The sequence below is a fragment of the Pectinophora gossypiella genome, unplaced genomic scaffold (assembly GCF_024362695.1).
Source record: "Pectinophora gossypiella unplaced genomic scaffold, ilPecGoss1.1 Pgos_100, whole genome shotgun sequence".
In the NCBI taxonomy this organism is placed as follows: domain Eukaryota; kingdom Metazoa; phylum Arthropoda; class Insecta; order Lepidoptera; family Gelechiidae; genus Pectinophora; species Pectinophora gossypiella.
Genome location: NW_026063189.1, coordinates 6,342 through 29,842, shown reverse-complemented (window position 1 = coordinate 29,842; position 23,501 = coordinate 6,342). Strand labels below are relative to the sequence as shown.

At 41.3% G+C, this 23,501-nt stretch overlaps 1 pseudogene; it reads left to right on the top strand.

Annotated features, from left to right (window-relative positions):
* The first annotated feature begins 22 nt into the window (after window positions 1-22).
* LOC126380815 (phospholipase B1, membrane-associated-like) lies at window positions 23-23,435 on the top strand (annotated as a pseudogene).
* The last annotated feature ends 66 nt before the right edge of the window (window positions 23,436-23,501 follow it).

Genomic DNA, 23,501 nt, shown 5'->3' with positions numbered 1-23,501 from the left:
GAATCGCAAGGTTGTATAGAACATGACGCTATGCCCTTTATCTGGTGGACAGTGTTTTGACCTAGACCAGCTACGGCTACGTGGCAGCGACGTAAAGGTAAGCCCAGACGCTGTGCACAAGCACTAGTCATAAAACAATCTTGCGCTCCGCTATCTATAAGTGCGCGCACGTTAAATGTTCCTGCAGGCCCACGCGCTCGCACCGTACATGTGCCGAGAAGAACGAGTGCACGGCTGTGTCCAACGTGTGCGCCAGAACTCGTGGTGTTCATAGTTACTGCGGCTGGCTCCATTCCGGATGCTGACGCTTGTTGGCCAGGCATGGAGGTAACAGGGCAAGCCGCGGCGGTGCCTTCGTCATGAAGGAGCGTATGGTGACGTGCATTGCATTTCGAGCAAGTCGATTTCGAAAAACATTGATTTGCAGTATGATTCCGTCGCAAACAATTTGCGCAAAGATTTTTTGTTGTGATAAGTTTTTGTTTTTCATTAAAATTTAATGCATGAAAGACCGGGCATTTATAAATGGAATGATGGGAAAAACCGCAACAATAACAATCTGGATACTTGTTTACACTCGAGTTCGGCCCTGTAGCTGAATACGCCTCTGTCGTCAGAGCAGTCTGTTGGTTCGAACAGTCCCCCGCGTTAAAGTACGGGTCTAAGTACGGCCCTGTATCTGAGTGCGGCCCTGTAGGTATGTATGAACATATCTCCGAGTACTGCTCGACGCCCAAGTGCGACTCCGTATTCGCGGGGAAGGCGGACGATTTGAAACGATTATTATTATTACGTGTCTCAAAATGAGGTTTTTGGATTTGATACATCTTTTGTGATGCAGTAGGAATTGGAGCGGAAGACTCGCTCGCTTCAAGAACTTTGACATAGGTTTGTAAGAAAGTCAACAAATCGGTAAAAGTAGGCAGGTTTCGACTGTTTTGGGTTTCAAAGCGCTTTCGTGTATCAACATCCAATTTTCGAGATGATAAATAAAATAAAATAAATTCCCCAAGGTTATCGATTTTTATAGCTTTAAGAGCGTTGACTGATTCTTGTAATAAACTTGTTAAATTACGTAATTCGTTCAGGTTACAGTTTCGCAAAGGTGCATGGTTACATATTTTATCCAAATAGTTCGCGGCTAAAATGCGTTTGTTTTGAAAACGTTCAACGAGAGCGTCGAATACAATTTGATAATTGTTAACAGTGACTGGAACGCCCTTTGCGACCGATAAAGCGGAGCCAGAAAGACAAGAAATCAAATAATGAAATTTCTCGATTGTACTTATGTTCTCATTTTCATGTACAAGTGACAAAAATGTATCATAAAAAGTCTGCCAATGTTCAATATTCCCATCGTACTTAGGCAGTTCAATTTTCGGCAATCTGACCTGCGCAATAGGTTTGAATTTCGCGGCTGAATTCGCAGTGGACTCGCCCAACGCACGGTCATCGACTCGCTCCCGTGGTTTCGGCATCAGCTGATCTGCCGCGGCTTCGACGGCGTAGTAAAGAGTGTCGAACGCTTCCACCGTTTTCATATCAATAACCTCTTTCGGATTTATAGTCAGCATTAATGTATGAATATCATGAACGACATTTAAATATTCCTGACGAATTGATTCTACACGTTTGTAACGACTTTTGAAGGCATTGACCTTTGATGGATCTGTAGCTACTTGTTGCGACAAATCAAACAATATTTGAATATCACGGAATATATATTCACGTCTAATTACAAGAAGGTTTAATTTAGAATTATCGTCCATGGTTATAGTAGGGTGTAGTAGGTATTGATATTAAGTCAAGATTCGAATAGTAATATGTAATAATAATATCCACACGCGTAGGTAGGTAATTACTGATATAACCCTACCAAGTTTAAATGTTTTATCCAAGCACAGAAGTTTCGTAAAAATGAGTTATTGAATGTTTTATTACAAAAGTATCAATGTAAATAGAGAGAGAATTAGGTTAGAAAGACAATACACTGTAAACTGGAGTTTTCTATTGAAATTGAACCCAGTATCCATAGGAAATTCGCGCTCGATTAGGACCACTTAAAAATGGCGTGGCTTGAACGGACGTTCTGTCGTGCTGCGTAAGCCAGAGGCCAATTGGAATGGAATTTTATAGAAAAATGGGTTTGTAAATTAAAATAAAGAATAGACGTGGGGAGAGAACTGCCCTGGCCCGCTTCAAAGTAAAAGGTGTAAAGAAAAAGAATAAGATTAAGACTTACCTCGGCCGCCGCTGCTCACTGGTCTCCTCGGTTTAATTCTATGTATTATTAGTATTTTATTAGTTTGTTAGTGCCCGGCCGGGTTAGTTATAGTTTTAAGATAATTAGTTTAGTGTTTTAGTTGTTTAGTATAATTTTAAAGATAGTTTATAGTTTTATACACACACCATGTTCACAGATATTTGCGGAAGATGGCTGCGCACTCTGACGCGCCGACTCAGTATCTTCTTCGTTCGCGCATGCGCGTAGGAGCGGTGTGCTCATTTCATAGTCCAATTATTTGTTAATATATTTTTTAGGGCGATTATTATAGCGGCCAAGGTTTAGAAATTAGAAGTAAGAAACATGAAATAAAGACAGAATAGCAAGCCATAACACGTAGATTTTGACCCATTTGCGATAGGTATGGTAGAGTTACCACAAGGTAAAGTTTCAACACGTAGACATTTGACACACATCCGACTATTTGCCTTAATTTGCAAGTAAAATAGATATTAAAAAGTACTTACGGTTATTATTATTGTACGTAATGGCTATCTTATAGCGCAATTGCAACTTCATTTGCATCAAATTTTAGAGCAACTAATACAAGGTACTAATCCCTAGGTAGGTAATTAACGGCATCCGCGGTCCAGTGGTTGAGCGTTGTGCTCACGAGCCGGAGGTCCCGGGATCGAATCCCGGTGGGGACAAATCACAAAAATCACTTTGTGATCCCTAGTTTGATTACGACATTACGAAAGTAAGATGATCCGTGCTTCGGAATGCACGTTAAGCCGTTGGTCCCGGTTTTTACCTACTGATGTAAGTACGTAGTCGTTACATGAGTCATGTCAGGGGCCTATGGCGGCTCAGTAATAACCCTGACATCAGGGTTGATGGGGTTGGTAATCCACCTCACAATCCACACGATAGAAGAAGAGAAGGTTGGTAATTAACTTCTAGGTAAAGACATTTTCAAGAAATGTTAGGTAGGTATATCGTTTTTTTAAACATAGGTTTGATTTTCAAAACAATGTCAGAGTAAGTGAATGATGTGGCGTGAGGTTGTTCACGCTGACGGAGTAGGTAATATTCCCTCTAGTATTAAGCTACATTTTTGTATAACGCTATCGATATGATTCCTTTCAATGCTTTCTGTATTTTTTTTTATATTATTATTTTATTTTTTCTTTTTTAATGCGATGAATGGGTGCCGAGACAAACCTTTGTGATTTAACGGCATCATTCAAACCATGTATTTAGGTTAAGGATATAATGAAAAAAAAATAAAAGAAAAAATTGAAGAAAACCCCTCCAGTATAACCCCGTTCCGTCCCTCCCCCATCATCCCTCTAGTATTGGTTAGTGCGAATCGCAAATAATTCTATAAATAATAATTCGGGCACTAAGTCATCTTTCTGTGAACAACAACCCAACATTCCTAATACATTTGGGTTTAATGTGTTTTGTACAACTAGATGCCGCAACAAAAATTCCGTATAAGCTTCGTCCCATTTCGCTACGAGCTGAGGCTGGTATCTAAGTACTTCAAAACAATTATTTTGTGCCTATTTTTACATACATACATAACATAAACAGCCTATATACGCTGAGCACAGGCCTCCCCTCAATCAACCGGAGGGGGTATGGAGCATACTCCACCACGATGCTCCACTGCGGGTTGGTGGAGGTGTTTTTACGGCTAATAGCCGGGACTAACGGCTTAACGTACCCTCCAAAGCACGGCATCATCTTACTTTTTCGGACAATCAGCTGATTCAAGCCTGAAAAGTCCTTACCAAACAAAGGACAGTCTCACAAAGTGTCCCCATCGGGAATCGAACCCAGATCTCCAGATTGTGAGGGTAACGCTCTAACCACTAGACCACGGAGGCTGTTTATAATTTATGTAAAATAAATTCCAGCCAAAATCTTTGATAAAATGAGAACACGCACCTATGTCTCTAAAATACATTGTATACTTTTTCATAAAACAATACAAAATACAATGGAATTACGTAAAGGTTTAGCTGTTGACATATAGTAATGCGATTACGTACCATATCGTTGCTAACAGAGTTATCACAGGTTACAATTGATTGCTCATCTTACGGAGAAAGTCATATATGTGAGAAAGATAAACGAAGAGCTCTATTAGTCGCAAGTGCAGGTCTTAGAGCTGCGTTAGAACAATGTTCGTAACTGGTATCAATTAGCAAATTATTTTTGTGTGGTAGGTGTGATTTCAATTACGATTTATATTTTATACTTTAACTAATTCAAATACTTTTACCGCAGTAAAATACAGTTTGACATGACACGTACACTTTACATTTCTACTTAAAAAAGATATGAGAGAGACATGACCTAAGATCTACGTAACTGCACACTAACAGTATTAAGAAACTCATAAGAAAAGGAACTTACAGTAAACATAACGAGAGAAGTCAATTTTGACGCTTTCTAGTCTCAAATACCGTTAAAATGGACATAGGTATCTGCTGATTTTTACTTTAACTTTATTAGCATTTACCAATCATAAATAACCTTCCATTTCCAGATGCAACTCCGCTACCCACAGCGCAAGTCGCAGGTGCGCAGACAGCGCGCCATCCCGGCGTCCACGCCCTTCTTCTGCCAGGACTCAGTGCCCTATGGGCGGAGCAAGCAGCGCCCCACCTCTGTCCACCGCCTGCGACCAGGGGACATAGATGTGGTGGCGGCCATAGGAGACTCGCTGGTCGCAGGGAGCGGGGCGCTGGAAGAATTCGCTCTCGGGGCTTTCGTGGAGTACAGAGGTGTTTCTTGGTGTGCAGGCAAGTCGATTTTCAAATTTTGTTTCTTCATCTTCTTCAATCGTGTGGGTTGTACCAAATAACTGCAATATATTTAGGCTAATCTGAGAAATACACCCGCGATCCTAATATACACTACTATATTGAACGGGCATTGCTTAACCACTCTAAGGTTTCGTCTGAGCTCAGTTTTGTTCGAGATAATCTGCTTATAATCTTTTCGGAAATCTTATCAAAGTGAACAAAATGGCATAGCAGTAATTTTCTGGGTGACTAAATACTAGGCTTCTTCTATCGTGTGGTTTGTGAGGTTAACGACTACGTACTTACATCAGTAAGTAAATAATAACCGGGACTAACGGCTTAACGTGCGTGTTTTGTTTCTTTATTCGATGAATGTGTCTAATACGGGTTCGAATCCCGGTGCACATATACATACATAACATAAACAGCCTATATACGTCCCACTGCTGGGCACAGGCCTCCCCTTAATCAACCGGAGGGGGTATGGAGCATACTCCACCACGCTGCTGCAATGCGGGTTGGTGGAGAAGTGGTCCACATATATCACACAAAAATCACTTTTTGATCTCTAGTTTGGTTAGGTTAGGTTACCATGCGATTGTCCGAAAATAATATGATCCATGGTTCGGAGAGCACGCTACATATGATTATGTACTTAAGTAAGTATACAGTAGTTGATAGATAAGCCATGTCAAGAGCCCTTGGCGGCTCAACAATAACTATAACACCAGGGTTGATGAGGTGTCACAACTCACACGAGAGAAAACATTTGGATATATCATATTATAACTACCTCATACCAAGTGTGGCCAAAAGTTGTTTTCTCACTCTCGTCACTTTCAAAGAGACTACAGAATATTGTCAGATCAACCAATTCGCATGACTAGTGACGGAAAACAACATATGGACAAATGATCGCCGACCTCCGGAATGGAGATGTCATTTGAAGAAGACGACGAAGAATGCTTGCTAGTTTGACGAGACCATCTCACCCTTCCAGGGGGCGACGGCACCTGGCGCGAGTTCCTGACGCTGCCAAACATCCTGAAAGAGTTCAACCCGAACCTGAAGGGCTTCTCCACGGGCACCGGCGAGTGGCTCACCAGGAATGCCAGGCTGAATGTCGCGTTTCCCGTCGCTTCCGACCAGGACGCCTTCAAACAGGCCAAGGTAATCTTGCTAGCGCATATTTTTCGGAAAAGCTTAGATTAGGGACATGAAAGGAGTTATTAACACCATTGCTCACCATCTGTCGGACTAACAGAAAGCTAGGTGAGGTGTAAGTACTTAGTTCGTCTTACGATGAATGCACCTCTGACTACCCTAATGGCAATATAGTCGTGAGCTTATGTATGTATAATTTTAGGGCAGAAGGTTTGGAGGGAAATCCCTCACTGCATGCAGTAGAATACAGCAAATTAGATATAAGATAAGAATATTTTTATATTTCAATCTATTGATTGGGACAGGGATATTTCCCTGCTTTAAACGCGGTAAGAACCCGTTGTTATTATGTGTTTTAATTATTTCAATCAAGCCTACAACAAGCAATCATTGACTCAAACTTACAGCTGCTCTTATTGATATTGTACTGAGGAGGATGATTCCTACCATGATCACTATCAAAGTCTGAATCACCCATCAAAGTTTTCGTTACGATAATTAAAACACATAATAACGGATTCTTACCGCGTTTAAGGCAGGGATATGAAACTACTATTACGATGTCACTTAAGATGAAAACTACTCATCTCTATACGTCACCTTTTTTCAAATAGACTTATTAATAAACTTGGTTTTGGTTATTGTACTTACCACATACTTGTTACCGGATTACTACCTATTATTTATACACTATAACTTAGGCAGGAATTATTTACGCTTTCGTCGTAGCCCGCACACCCTGGGCTTTTGTTTACCTAGCTAGTTATAGTGTATAAATAATAGGTAGTAATCCGGTAAAAACTCATAAATAAGAGCTTTATTACCTAACCTTTAGGCAGATAAGATCAGAGCCTAAGAAAGAACAAATTTTAAAAAGAAAAGCAACCAGTGTCCTTACTATTAAAGAGTTATTATAACGGGAACATTCCCTCTGTGCGAACAACCCTCCTCATACATTGTTTTAAGTTTACGCGGTTATTATCATAATTAAAACACATATCTGCTATAGCTGAGCATGTACTGGAGTCGAGCCCTAACCACTGGATCGAGTTTAACAATCCACAAATATTATCGACAGAACGTCATTACATCCCCAGACTCGTAAAAGAGGCTATTGAAATCAGAAAACATAAAAATTTCAACAGGGAAGACGGGTTCAAATTATCGACCATGTGGAATCCAGTAGTAGGTGTTGTAAAAAGCTTGAAACGGCCTAATGTGGTGAAAAAACGTGAGGACACAGTGAGTGCGGTTTGTCGTAGTGAGTTTGGTGCGAGTTCAGATGGTTCCGAACATTCCGATATCAATAACATAAACAAGCGGCAAAGAAAGAGGGTAGACAGATATGTCTGCCCGTAGAAAATTATGGATCCTCCTACTCCACTCCAATTTCATCAGTCATCCCGTGATCATGGCACTTGCAACAGTGTCGAAATATCGGGAGTCTCATATCCCCATTTAAACGCTGTAAGAACCCGTTATTATGTGTTTTAATTATCCCTCCTCATAAGTACAAAATAAGTATGTCGTAAGGCAACAGTAGAAAAGCTATGTATAGGTACTTACCTTAAAAATCGTTATGTTTAGTAAGTATAAGTATGTCTTATTGCTAAATAGCAATATTAGCAATATCTTTTTTAATGCCGAAATAACTTAAGAAAAAAACTTGTTTGCAAACATTTTGTTTGAAGTTAATCCATATAATTTTCGAACATAATTACTGTGTTAAAGTTATAAATAACACATGTGTATACTTTACACAAGCATATTTCACAAGTTTGTGTGGAAGTTTAAGTAATTTTCTATTAAAAAAAATGTGTTCGAATCTGGTTTGACTGCTAGATAATTAATTACCTCTATATATTATTATGGTAGGTAGTATTTTACGCATTGTAAATCAGTAAATTAAGTACTACGCAGGACGTTTAACTAACTTTATATAATTAGTATCCTCTTCTAGTTGCGTGTAAAACGTTATATATAACAATATAATTTATGAGTAGATATACATATTTATTACGGACTTCCTAGGCAAGTATGTAAACGGTAATACATTTATAGGCAGTTAGGTACCAGATAAATTATCTGAAATAGTATGTGTGACTCTCTACATGACTGTCTCTAATGCATTATACAGGTGTTCGTGACATCGTAAAGAATACTGAGGTTTGAATGAATGATGATTCCCACCAAAACAATATTAATTTTGCGACGGAAAATTCCACTTGATATCAACTCAGAATCATGATCTGAAACATTCCTCAAAGTTTTCGTTACGGTGTCACTAGCACTCTGTATATTGTGAAAAGCCTAAGCGATAATTATCGTTCCATCCTTCATCTTTATAATCTAAAAATAGTATATAAAGATAGTATATGAACATACCTACGTATACATAGGGTATGTAAAGTATATTAAAATGTTCATCTAATCCTCGAAATTCTTACAACATTAATCTTGCTGCTACTGGTAGCAACCAGTATGTAAGCAACATGTTTACAAATAATTAATCGCGTTCGAAAGGACAAGACAAAAAGCCGATAAAGTGCCTAACTAAATAATTTATCACGTAACTTTTGTACATTTACTTGTGCGACTGCGAGCTTACCATCGGGAATAAACAAACGAGAATACATTTTTTTTACATGTTATATAATAAAGAGAGAAGGGGGCAGAAGGCAAGAGGGAAACTACTGCCCTATTTTTCCCTAAAAAGTAGCATAGAGAATGCTTCACCGACAAGAGATAGGCTCTTAAATTAGTAATGTTGATATAAATAAAATAACAAACTTTTGTGTATACCTTTTTAAACAAATATAATAAATTAAAGTAGAAGCGTAAAAAAAAATAGTTTCTGATGAGTCTAAGTGGACAAGATTTTCTATTTTTTATCAACGAGTGTATGTTTAGTCGTAGTGGATTGCATTGAGGCATAATCTTACCTATTTGCCCTGAAAATTACCAAACTACCAAGTTTCAATATTCGTTGCTCATGTCAATATCTCCAAATCAAAGTTAATATAATATGTAAGTAGGTTCGTTTGAGGCAACTTTTTAAAGCAACATTGTGAGGAATATTGAAATTGTTTATCGCTTCATCGCCAGCAGTGGAACCGTTGTATACAGTTATTCCTAATAAGTGATGTTGTTCCGAATGAGCACTGAAACAATTCACGCGAGTTTATGTACCGCAACTAAAGACCGATCATCGTAAATTATACTGTTGTAACATTAGACAATATTACATTGGTGTTTTGTGATGCTACAAAAACATCTAAAAAACAAGAGCAAAAGGGAGATATAGATAATTAAATCAATTTTTCAACTCTCTAACAACGGCCTCCGTGTTCCGTGGTCCTGCTTGCGATCTTCTTCTATCGTGTGGATTGTGAGGTGGATTACCAACCCCATCAACCCTGGTGTCAGGGTTATTACTGAGCCGCCATAGGCCCCTGACATGACTCATGTAACAACTACTAACTTACATCAATAAGGTCTCTGTTCCCGGTGGTGACATGTTTAACAAAAAAATTACTTTGTGAGACTGTTCCTAACTTGGTTAGGATATTGTAAATTGACAAACCTGATTTCCAGAAAATAAGATTTATTTATTTATTACAACGGCCAAAAGGCAAACCAACAGCTAACAAAACAAAATAGACTTAAAATAGCAACAGAAAGCCAATTACAGTATTTCACCAAAACAATCAGGTGATTTCGTACTTGGGAAGGCACGTTAGTTCCGGCTAGTACTTATTGTAGTAAGCATGTACTGACACCGCACGATTTGTCGTTTGAAACGATTAACCTAAAATATCCGGATGCGTTTGTTGCACAAACACAGAAAACCCACTTGTTCATAGAAAGAGACACGAAAAACCCATTCACGACTAGTGTTGGGTTCTTACCCGGAAAATTCCCGCGTTTTGGGAATTTTCCCAATTCTGAGGGAAAAAACCCGAAAAATTCCCATTTCAAGGGAAAATATTTTTTATCGCATATATTTGTATTAAAAGTAAGGATTTCCAACAAAGACCATTTAAATATAATGTATGCCTACTTATGCCCAATTTATTTTCTGTCGTAGTGTCGTATGAACTCTTAAAAAACTTAAAGGAGATAGATCATCGGATTTCGGCCCAGAAGTCAAAGTGCCGGCCAAAAAATTATTTTGCTATATTCCGTTACATCTTATCCGTATGAGCATTTATTACTATGGCAGCAAAGCTGTAGGGTCAATATTTTCGGTTTTATTCGAATTAAAAAAAACTGAATTTTCATACATTTTTGGTGAAAATGTGAAGTGCCGGCCATGAAACAATATTTGTATATCCCGTTAGAACTTATCCATTTGACCATTTATTATTAGAGCACCAAACGTCTATGACCATTATTTTGACTTTTGTTGGACTTTACGTTATAGTTTCTGTGGGAAAAGTGCCGGTCAGCAAAAAACACATGTCAAAGCTATCGAGAAGATCCTGTAAACATTATTCACTATGACAAAAACGTGTGTTAATTAATTAGTTTGGCTTTTGTTGGATTTAAAAAAAACTTGATTTTTGATTCATTTTGTATAAAAATAAAATATAACAGGCGCGTTATTTAAAGGATTGTCAGAATGTTTATTACTATGGCATTAAACGACTATGACCAATATTTTGAACTTAATTCGATTATTCAAAAATCAAAAAAAAGTTTTATCTAGTGATAATGGAACTATCTTGCTAAAGGCGTAATATGGTGGTCGTCTTTTGAAAAATAGGTTTGCGTTTGACCACTACCTTACCTGATGGTGATACACACTTAAGAAGCTACTTTTTTTAAAGAAAAGTGTAAACAAGGAATAAACAGTGGGGTGATAGAGGATGTTATCGGTCGAGTAGCACCAGGACATTGTGATAGGCATACTTGCAAAGTACAACTACCCGACTCCTGTTTTCCCTAACAGATACTTCAGACGTCATGCCAAAATACGAGTTTCGTCACTAGATGGCAAGCTTATCTTTGGAGGGTGGTAACCATTTACGGTCAAGGTGAATCAATACCATAATTCAACCTAAACTTGGGCCGTAACGTTGAGTGGAATGCAAAAACTACAGCCAACGTCATATCTAAAATCAGATAGTATTAATATGATGATGATGATGCGATCCAGCCGATTTCGGCTACGGCGACTGCTTCAACTCCGACGTTCATGTGCTCGCATGTGGCTTATATAGCCAATCTTATTGGAAAAGATCCTCGCACATAGTGGGCATGTGAGTACACCATTTAAATATGCATAATTGATCGCCGTAGGCGGTCGGGCTTTCAATTCATCGCGCTTGGCGTCAAGCTCTAAGCGCCGTCGATGTTCAAATTCATAAACTTTGGTGTGAACCAAAGCTCTCCATTCCGGGCGATTAGCAGCTAGATTTTCCCACTGACATGGCTCAATGCCGCACTTTTTCATGTGCCGCTTTAGCACGTCTTTGTACCTAAGGAGTTGTCCGCCATGCTTGCGCTTGCCTTCCTCAAGTTCACAATAAAAGACGCGCTTCGCCACTCGCTGCTCAGTCATTCGTGACACGTGTCCGCACCAACGTAGCTGCCACCTCATGAGATAGAACTCAATGCCACCGACGTTAGCTCTGCGCAACACTTCGGTATTCCGTACGCGATCAGACCATCGAATCCCTAGAATCCTCCGCAGACATTTGAGGTGGAAGCGAGCTAGCATACGGATGTGCCGGCGGTACACGGTCCATGTTTCAGCTGAATATAGGATGTTAGGGAGCACAACCGCCAAATACACCGATATCTTGGTTGCCAGCCTCAAGTCATGTGAGCAGAAGACCCCGGAATTCAACTTACCGAACGCTGCGGCTGCAGCACCAATCCGGCTGTTGATCTCTGCATCAAGGTCGCACTTAGATGACAATGTGCTACCCAGATATCGGAACTTGTCGACCTGCTTCAGCTCGTCCTCGCCAAGTTTAATGGTCAGCGGCTCGTGACCGTCGATGTCCAGAGACATCACCTCCGTCTTCTTGACGCTGATCTTCAGGCCGAATTTACGGCAAGACTCGTCGAAATCGGACATTAGCTGTTGCAGGCCCTCTGGGGATTCCGCCACAAAACACAGATCATCTGCATACAAGATCTCAGTAACCACGGTATATGAAACCTTGGTGCGAGATTTAAACCTCGCTAAATTGAAAAGGTTTCCATCAGTGCGGAAACGGATGTGAAGACCTTCAGAAGTAGCTCGTAAGAATTCCCGGACTACTACCGCAAAGTATAATGCGAACAGCGTGGGTGCGAGTACACACCCTTGTTTCACCCCACAGGTAACAGGGAAAAACTCGGAGTGTTCGCTATCAACAGCGACACAGCACTCCATGTCGTCATGCAGGAGTCTTACCAGTCTCACAAACTTCTCCGTGCACCCTATCTTCCCGAGCACCATCCAGAGGGCTTCCCGAGGAACACTGTCAAAAGCCTTTTCAAGGTCGACAAAGCAGAGATATATACGACGACGTTGTTCTCGGCTTTTCTCCTGAAGTTGGCGTAGTGAAAATATAGCTTCGCAGGTACCTCGATCAGGCCGAAAGCCAAACTGGGTCTCTGGTAACAACTTTTCAGAAAGTTTCACAAGGCGGTTAAGTAGCACTCTGGCAAAGATCTTTCCAGGGACTGACAACAGAGAAATACCTCGGTAGGAACCACAATCAGATCGATCTCCCTTGCCCTTATATAGAGCCCTGATGCGCGACACTTTAAAAGTGTTTGGGACTTGTTCTTCTTTCCACATAAGATCAAATAGTTCCCATATAACCGAATGTAGCTCCTCGCCGCCGTATTTTAGCAATTCACCCGGTATGCAGTCAATGCCAACCGCACGCTTATTTTGCTGTTGTTTAATGGCAAGAACAACCTCACCACGGGACAGCGGGTCATCCAACGTATTGTCAGCGGGAAGTTGTGGTATCGACTCAACGTGTTCCCAATCAACCGATCGATCCACGTTCAGCAGGGTGTTGAAATGTTCCGCCCATCGCTTTAGCACATCTTCCTTACTTGTCAGAAAACCATCACCACTAACAGGTTTAAGAGGCACTGTAGCCACAAAAGATGTACCTATCAACTTTCGAACCTCACCGTAAAATTCCCCTAGTTGATTTGTGTCAGCAAGCCACTGCATGTGGTGAGCCTTGCCCCGCCACCATGTGTCCTTAGTTTCCCGGCAGAGTCTACGAAGTTCCCGATCACTTTGCCTCACCTCCGCCACACCATGTTGGCTTTTTCGCCTGTGCTGCCGAAGGAGACATCGGTGTTTGTCAATTGCATCTCTGAGGACTCCATCGTTCCCATCAAACCAGTCCTCGTTCTTGCGGACTGTTAGACCCAAAGTAACTGTAGCGGTGTCTAGAATGTGAGCAGATAGAGTCCCCCAATTCGCGCTGATGTCACCATTATTACTGTTGGTATGCGGCAGCGCGGAAGCCAAGGCTACGGCATACTTCTCCCTCACCTCGAGATCTTGAAGGCTATCTACATTAAGACGCCTCGGCTTTTTCCTGCCAGACCTACAAGGACGCCGGAGTCGGAGACGCAGCTTTGTGACGACGAGCCTGTGGTCGCTCCAGCAGTGTGCACCACGCATTACGCGAGTGATCTGAACTTGGGAAAAATGCTTCTGCCGCACGATAGCGTAATCTATCAGGTGCCAGTGCTTGGACCTTGGGTGCATCCACGTATTTTTGTGCTTAGCGGGAAGTCTGAACATGGTGTTCGTAATTGCTAGCTCGAATTGTGCACAAAAATTTAGTAGCAGCTGTCCGTTGTCGTTCATACTGCCTACTCCGTGCCTGCCCAAGACTTGAGGCCAGGCAGCAAAATCTTGGCCTACTCTGGCATTGAAATCGCCCAGAAGAAGGATCTGCTCTCTGGGACGTACACTCTCGATGCAGCGAGTTAGCTCCTCATAAAACTGGTCCTTAATGTCATCAGGTTTGTCTAGCGTAGGAGCATAGACACTGATGACATTCAGGTAGTTGTCGTTATCCAGGTACAGACGCAGAGTGGTAACGCGATCCGAGATGTGAATTGGATACTCCTGTAGCTTATTTACAAGCTGATTCTTGATCGCAAATCCCACGCCTGACCGTCGCGGTTCAGAGGAAGCGAGTCCTTTCCAGAAGAAAGTGTACCCACCACCGTGTTCCACCAGCTGCCCTTCATCGGCTAGATGTGTTTCGCTGATAGCAGCCACATCTACATTATAGCGATAGAGTTCCCGAGCTATAATGGCAGTTTTCCGTTCGGGACAAACGTTGTCATCACGATCAAGAAGGGTTCTCACGTTCCATGCGCCAAATGTCAAATCCGATGTTTTAATATTTTTACTAATTTTATATGTACTGGTTTTCTGACCACGAATTAAAGATGCGGAGGCAGCCGCGGCTACTACCATCCCTGTAGGTCGGGGTGAACATTTTTTTTTAGGGCACCTTTTCTAGCCCCTTCCAAGGCTGAGCAAGGAGAGCAGTGCCATCCCTAAACAGGGCTGCTCTGACGCTCCGGGTGCTGCCGAATCCTCTCTGTCTCCCCAGTGCAGAGCAAAAGCGACCACGACGTTCTACGAACACCCCCAGAGCCGCCCATGTGCAGGCCTCAGACAAAGCCCGGTCTGCATCAAACCTGGCCTTTCTACTTCAGCCCATCGCCATGGGACTATACAAACTCGGAGTCCTATCTACGGAAGCAGTCATCTGCGCAGGAATACTTTTAGTGCATAGGCGGGTGCGCAACCGCAGATGCCCTCTCTCGTCCTTACGCTCCGTAGACCAGTGGAACGGAAACCGATACGACTGGCGGAGAGTTCAGATGCAGTATCTGGCCGGCAGTTACTTATGACCTCAACTGCCGCCCGAGGCCATCAACATTGCCTTGCTAACCCGCCGGGTCCGCCAGTATCCGATGCTTATCAGCGTGGAGTGCCTTCTCCGCCGAGTTAGACTTAATGCACAGCGCAGGAGATATCTGCATGAGAAGCCCATTCTGCTGAAGCAGTCGGGTCCCCTCACCGGGTTTAGCCCACGAGCCGACGTGGTTTACCAGGGTGTGGCCGTTGCGTGCACAGCAACTGCTTGGAGCCACCGGTGAGAGATTGTAGGGTGACTGGTAGTAGGATACGCTCCCAATAATAAGGCGGCTTGCGAATCCTACGGGCACCCCACTACACCCCTAGTATTAATATAGAAGTTCACCTAACAACACACAAAACAAAAACACAAAGTATTTATCTGACTAATAAATAGTCATTGGGAAAGCTCTGCTTGTTGTCATTGTTAAAATGTATATAGTAAAAAAGACCAATAAAAGCCAAAGTCGACATTTGGTAGTATAGTAAAAATACGTTTCAAGTCGTTTACCAAAAGATTTTGGGTTTCACTGGCTGACATTTTCCCATTTGAACCAAAACGGAAAGAGAGACGAATAAAAAGTCAAGATAACGGTCAAAAATGTTTTGCGCCAGATTATTAAATGTTCTAAAGGTCCTTTGTAATCCGCCGTACCGCATTTTTTACCCAAAGCTCTTTATTTTCATACAAAATAAATAAGAAATCAAGATTTTTAAAATACACTAAAAGCCAAACTAATGGTCATACAAGTTTGGCGCTATAGAAAAAAATGTTAACAGGCATCTACTCGATACTCTCAACATGATATTTTTGCTGGTCGGCATTTTTCATATTTGAACTAAAATGTAAATTGTCAAAATAATGGTCATAGATGTTTGGTGTTATTAAAAAATATTGAGAAGCAAGTATTAGACAGATTCGACGTATTTTTTTCGATGGCCGGCATTTTAACATATTAACCAAAACTGAAAGTCCAATAAAAGTCAAAATAATGGTCATAGAAGTTTGGCGCCATACTAATAAATGTTCTAACGGTCCTTTGTAATACGCCTGTATCCCTTTTATTCCCAACGGACATAATATTATTTTTTACAAAATGTATGAAAAAATCTCGATTTTTAAAATCCAATTAAAGCCAAACTAATGGTCATACACGTCTGGTGTCATAGTAAAAAATGTTCAGAACAATCTACTCGAAAGGTTTGACACATTTTTTTTCTCTGACCGGCACTTTCAAATTTGGGCCGGCCAAAGTATGGAAAGCCGATGATCTCCTTTGTAATATATTTTGAATGGAATGTTCGATTTTAATAATTCCATGCAAAGATATCTACATATTATAGGATATATAGGATGCTTTTGGCACGAGAGAATGTCATCATCGAGGAGCAACATGGTTTTGTGCAAGAAATTGGGAGGCACGAATACCTACAGATATTATTTACTTGGACTATGAAAAAGCTTTTGATCGAGTTCCTGTCACACGATTGATTGCTAATTAGAGCCCTTTGGAATCAGAGGCAATGTCGTGAAGTGGATTGATGACTTCCTGTCAAATCGCACATTCTCTGTGCGCATCGGAGAATCATACTCTGTTCCCAGAAAAGTCCTCAGCGGTGTGCCGCAGGGATCGGTGTTAGGACCTATTTTATTCAGTATCTACCTTACAGATCTTAAACATGGAATCATGTCTGATATATCACTCTTTGCAGATGACACGAAAATAACGGGGAATCCACTTATTAGCCATAATATAATCCAAGATGATCTTGATAGAGTAATTGCTTGGACCCGAGATTGGATAGTCATATTAAACGTAGACAAATGCACTGTGTTGCATGTTGGCAGTAACCACCCCACGTTGAGTTACACCATTGACTCAAAACCTCTCGAGTGTGTTAAAAAACAAAAGGACCTTGGCATAACGATAACACATAATCTAAAGTGGGACGAACACATTATTGGAATCACTAAGAAGGATAACTCCCTCTTATACATAATTAGAAAAGCTTTTTATCATAATATATAGATACGGAATTGTTTCTTAGGCTTTACAAAACTTACTTACGTCAGACCGCTGTTAGAACATGGGTTTCAAATATGGAGACTTTACTATCGGAAGGACATGGCACTACTAGAGAGAGTCCAAAGAAGAGCAACAAAGATGGTGACAGTACTGGCTGGCCGGAGTGGACTTTAGCGGGGGCCGCAGGACTCTCACCTCTGGCTTGCCTTCATTGGCCAGCCAGAGTGGGGCGTTAGAGCTATACGCTCGCAGGGTGGAAGTGAAAGATGCATAAGTCGCGAGTTGGTAATGCGGGTAAACCGCCTCGCAGAAAGCGGTGTACACCTCTTGACACCCTGAGATGCTCACAACCATGTTGCTGCCTTGCCGTCCAGTCGCGTCGGCTAGATAGGTGGCCCAACCAGTGAATGACGAGTCACCTCCTGCCCAATGTATCTCTGTTATTAACATTGGTCGAGCAGGCGCCATAGTCCCCCATAGCCCCAGTATCCCGGTTCACTAACCCCCAACCCAATAGCCCAGTTCCTTTTGTTCCCATAATCTGCAATAGTCCTACACGAACCAGGGATTGTCTTTGGGTGCACTCCCATAGTGCATACAGGGATAATCGCCGGTTGGTGTCACAACACATTTAGAGTAAATTGTCTTAAGGGGCCTCTACGTGTTGGCTTCGGCCCCACGCACGCCTTCCTAAAGTCCGGGACTCCATGACAGACCCGACCCGAGACATGGAAACGACATACAAATAATAATAAGATTAAAAATAATTAAATAAAAAATATTTTCCCATAATTCGGGAATTTTTCGGGTGTTTATTTTATTTTCCCATATTTTCCCGATATTTTTTCTTTCCCACCCAATTTTTTCTTTCCCTGCCCATCACTATTCACGACGCAATAGATACCTGCAATCCTACATCTAAGTACATCCAAAACTGCATCGTGTTACGAAACAAATGCTCCACAATGTTGCAGCACACATTCTTGAAGTTTTTACGAAATATGTGAATCATATTCGCCAATTTACGGACATCGTTAAGGTAGCATTGTGACTGTGGCGTGACTACAAATAGTCAAAAACGCGCAATATAACCCATATCTACAATTTCTCACTTATCTTCAAACAAGTATGTTCTTACAAAACTATATGAAGTATATGATCTATTGCCAATTGGGCATTACTTTAACTCGTTTAATGGCCTAATAGTTACTTTGTTCTTCATCACTTAGAAAACATAATAGATCGTCAGTCTTTTGAACATGATATGACATCTATTGTTGGCATCAAACACATGACTGTATTCACAATGGGTCACGATCTCATATCATAAGTTGTAATCGTAATTTTTGACGTGGTAATGAGCATAGCATCGCTAGGTCAACAGTCAAAATGTTAGTGAAATGATCATTTGAAAAGCTCACCGTATTATTAAAGTTATTTTTTGTTTAACAAATTGGATTGTGTTGTTTGAATTGCTGTAGAGTAAGAAAAGCCATTGTACTGTAATCTTCCTCATGTATGTTTAAAAAGTTTTGATCGTTTAAATGTTATTGATTGGAGCAGCGTGGTGGAGTATGCGCCATACCCTCTCCGTTTGATTGAGAGGAGGCCTGTGCCCAGAAGTGGGACGTATATAGGCTGTTTATGTTATGTTATGCATTGATTGGTGGCTGATAAAGTTGAAAGTAAGTACTTTTATCCCTTTTGGATAGATCCCATTCTGAAAATATACGGGTTTCGGATTTCTTTTGAGGGTCGGAACTCTAAAAAACAAGTTGCAAAAGGATGTAACGAAATGCAACTTTATTTGTCGAATAATTGAGGAAGTTTGTCATAAACCCATGCATACTTATTTGGTCAGCTGTTGCCCCACGTCATGTTATGAGCATGACCAATATTACCTACTGTTTGTATAAGATTCGAATATCAAGACACGAGTCGCGCTTACGAGATTTTGCGGCGAGTAATATCGTGGCTGACTTTGCAAACTGACGTATCTGCATTTTTTTGCTAAAATAATATGTGTCTTATTGACAATTTCAAAAGGTGCAAATCTGATTCGCCAAAAAATTCAGGTACGTCAGTTCGCGACGTCAGCGCCGATATATCCCTCACGACTCCGTTGAAATGGAAAATTACATAGAACACAATAGAAGCTATATCTCTGGCCATTAGTAATCAGCATTATTACTTTTGCTCAAAGCTTCGTCATGGAAAGTTTTCGTCTTAGCTCATGAAGGCTGCGCGTGACGAAACCTGTTAGATATAGTAATCGCATTGGAGTTGTTGATTTATTTATTTTTATTTAATAGCTCTTCGCAATCCATCTTAGTTTAAGATACAATCTATATATAGAATCTAATAACAACGTGTTTCTTTTGAGTTTTAACACGGACACCGTGTTGCCCTTTGGTTTCAAATGAAAAACAATTAGGTCGTTCGAACTAGATACGCTGCTGATCACTGAATACTATAGAATACATCATCATCATAATTCATCAATGAATTTTTCTATGTCATCAGAATTTAATAAGATTTACACAAAAAGCCGGATTTTACTTATTTTACAATATTTGCCTAATAATTAATTAGTGTCCTTTTTTTATCCAGAATGTCCGACTATTAGGTTTGGTGACCTGGCAACGCTACTTCCGGACGCCGGCGTGGTCGATGATTTCCCTCATTCAGCGCTTATCGCTATCGACACTCTAGAGACGATTAATTCTTACAAACATTGATTGAGCCGAGGTTCGCGCTCAACTGGGCACCCTCAGGCCTGTTGTCTAAATTTTTGTACCGGGTGAAAGCCCTCAGCGCTCCTCATTTGTCCGGCCAAGTAGTTAATGCCATCTGCGGCAAATCTACAATAAATCACGTCAAAAAAAGGCTACTTCCGGAACCAAGTAGATATATATTATTATCTATTCTATGCTCTCTGCTTATGGCTTACTATTGGATTTTTCAGATCCTAGTGGCTCGCATGCGTTCGTCATCGGACATCGATATCGCCCAGGACTGGAAGATGATCACCGTGTTTATCGGGGCCAACGATCTATGTTCGGCCTCCTGTCTGTCTCCCGTGGCGTGGTCGCCCACCGCCCACGCCAGGAAGCTGGCCAAAGCTCTAGACTACTTCCACACGCATCTGCCCAGGACGATCATCAACTTAGTACCGGTTTTAGGTGAGCGTTCTTTTTACTGTTGTGAAAATGAACAAGTTTGACGGTTTAGTATATATTTTTCTGATCGTACCTAAGTGCAGGTGTTCCTAAATCATTTACTACAACGCTAGCTACCATGAGTGAGTTTTCACAGTTTTATCTAAAATGAATGAACATGGAAAAAGTAGAAAGTAGTGCAAGCTATTTTATTTTACCCAGGCTTTTCATCCAGTAGAATATGAGAAAGTGTTTGACTTAAGCCTATGGTGGCTCTATAGTAACTCTGATACCATGATTGCGAGTAAGGATGTTAATAAGGGCCCTCGTGGGGCATTGCAGACTCAACAAGCACCTTCATGGAACGGAGCTGACTGAGTCCCCTTTATGCAGATTCTATCTAAAGGAGGATGAGACGACATTACACCTGCTATGCAGCTGTGAGGCTCTCATACACAGTAGAAGCCACATAATGGATCCCCAGGAGATCATGGAGCTTCCTCCCAAAAAGACGCTAGAGCTGATCGAACGGATTGGTCTAGAGGAGGAGTTTTAAATATATGTAGGGATTTGGTCACACTAGATCTTGCCGCTAAACGACCGATGATGATGTTTGCGTTGTTACAGACGTGTCAGTATCAGTGCGCGTGCTGCGACCGCTGATGTGTCGCATGATGCACTCCCTGTTCTGCACGTGCTTCCACCGCGGCGGCGGCGAGCTGGAAGACCTCGTGAGGATGGCGCGCCTCTATCAGAAAGCGGAGACTATGTTGGTATGTTCCACTCCATACTTCTTCTATGTTGTTGAGAGGTGGATTACCAACCCCATCAACCCTGGTGCCAGGGTTACTATTGACCCGCCAAAGGCCCCTGACATAGCTCATGTAACGACTACTTACTTACATCAGTAAGTAGTACCCGGGACCAACGGCTTAACGTGCCTTCCGAAGCTCGGATCATCTTACTTTCAGACAATCAGGTGATCAGCCTGTAAAGTCCTAACCAAACTAGGGATCACAAAGTGATTTTTGTGATATTTCCCCCACCGGGATTTGAACCCGGGTCCTCCGCTCAAACCACTGAACCAAGGAGACCGTTACTCTATACTTACTGACAACATGTCGCATGATCCACTCTGTCCGTACGAAATCTTAGCAGCTTATAAAAACTAACCGATATGATTTGTTGGACAACTTAAACAGTAACTAATTCTGAGGGGGATGATTCAGCCGAGTCTGTGTGTAGTGTACCAATCTGAGTTAATATTAAATGGAATATTCCATCGCAAAATTCATGTTTTTAAAATATTTTCAATTCTTTACTTTTGCGATTGAAAATTCCTCTAGATATTAACTCAGAATAATAAGCTGAATCATCTCTCCTCAGAATTCGTTATGATGTCACTTACACCCCGTAGCTCTGGCCAAGTAGTCAAAGCCATATGCGACAATTGGCGAAAAATTTATAATAAGTCGCGCCAAAAAAGGGGCAAGTCACAGAAAAAAGCCACACTAGTACCTTTGTTGAGTCAATTGAAGCGAATGTGATGAAGAGTATGGTGTTAGGTCATCAGCGAAATCAAGTCGTTTTCTACGAATTTCCTGTGATGATAATGATAACACGCTGAAGGCAATCTTTGTTTTTTTACTCCGTCCATCGAGTCTAGTTGAGAAGTTGCATGAAACGTAATTTAACATGTTCGATTTTAACCTTGCCGTTACCGTTGGTCTAACAGAAAGCTCGGTGAGGTCTGGGTACTTAGGAGATTCTCTATGATGCAGCGTAGCGCGGGGAAGCATTTTTTGTGTGTTAGACTGTGCGTGTTTTCTATACAAACGGAGATACTTACAAGCAACGGAAGAACACGCATCCACGCGCTACGCTGCATCATGCGGGGCAGTGTGAGAATCGCCTTAATTCTTGCGATGGATGTAGACGTGAGCTTATGTTATGTGTGTTATATGATTTTCACCTTCCAGGTGGACAGCGGTCGCTACGACACGACGGAGGACTTCACAGTGGTCGTGTAACCGTTCATGCGCCTGTTCAACGCGCCACTGCCGCCCACGCGGCCGCTGTCACTCGTCATCCACCAGTCATACATCACGCACGACTGTTTCCACTTCTCGCAGAAGGGGCATGCTTTAGGTAATACATTCCATTAACAATTCACGTCTCTCCCTAATGAGGTGTAAGAACTACAAATCACCAGAAGAGAACTTACAGCTACGCGTGGTATCAAATCTTACTCGCATATACACGATGAACCGTATTGTGTCAGTCGGTTTTGTATGAACGAAAAGTATGTTTATTACTGCCACTTTATCAAATTATGTAAGTTATAGATATATATTTAAAAATAAAAGTTTCATTCAAAATAGATTTCAAACCACGTATACTTTAATATCAAGATAAGTAATTGCGTTCAAGAGTTTGATTGCGCGCGATATTTTATAAGGCGTTGGTATTTTATAAGGAGTTCAAGGCAAATTCAACTTGATTCGAAATATTTTTCAATTATTAAGACGACAAATAATTATAACATAACATACGTCTCACTGCAGTCCTCCCCTCAATCAACCGGAGGAGGTATGGAGCATACTCTACCATGCTGCTCCACAGCAAACAAACACTCTATAGACAAATATTCTATAGTCTTATTATACGTGTGAAGTAGCCTTAGTTCGTACTAATCGAAGCCGTGTTGAAAATTATTTTACTTATTTATTAAGAAAAATATTCTGTCTTATTAATTCCAGCGGCAAATCTCCTGTGGAACAATCTGCTGGAGCCCGTGGGCAACAAGACAGACAACAGCCCCCCTGTGCTCCTCCGTACATTCCGGTGTCCCTCCAGGGAGGCTCCCTATATCTTCACCGCGAGGAACTCTAAGAACTACCTCCTTACAGGAGTCCAAGATGGCGCACAGTTATGACGTCAGACCTCTCCCCATGGGAGACAAGATTTAAGTTTAAATTTGGTTTGAGTGAGGTGATCTGTTTGTTTTAACGCCTTTAAATATTTATTAAAACCTTGTCGCATTAACTTATTTGACATTTACTAAGATTTTGTTAATGCGACATTTTTTTAAAATATAAAAGTAACTAGTTTGGGTATTATGTTTGTGTTATGGTAGACATCAGCTTCCCTCTTCAATATATTCCACTGTCTCTAGGGAGGCTCTTTACATCTTCACCGCGA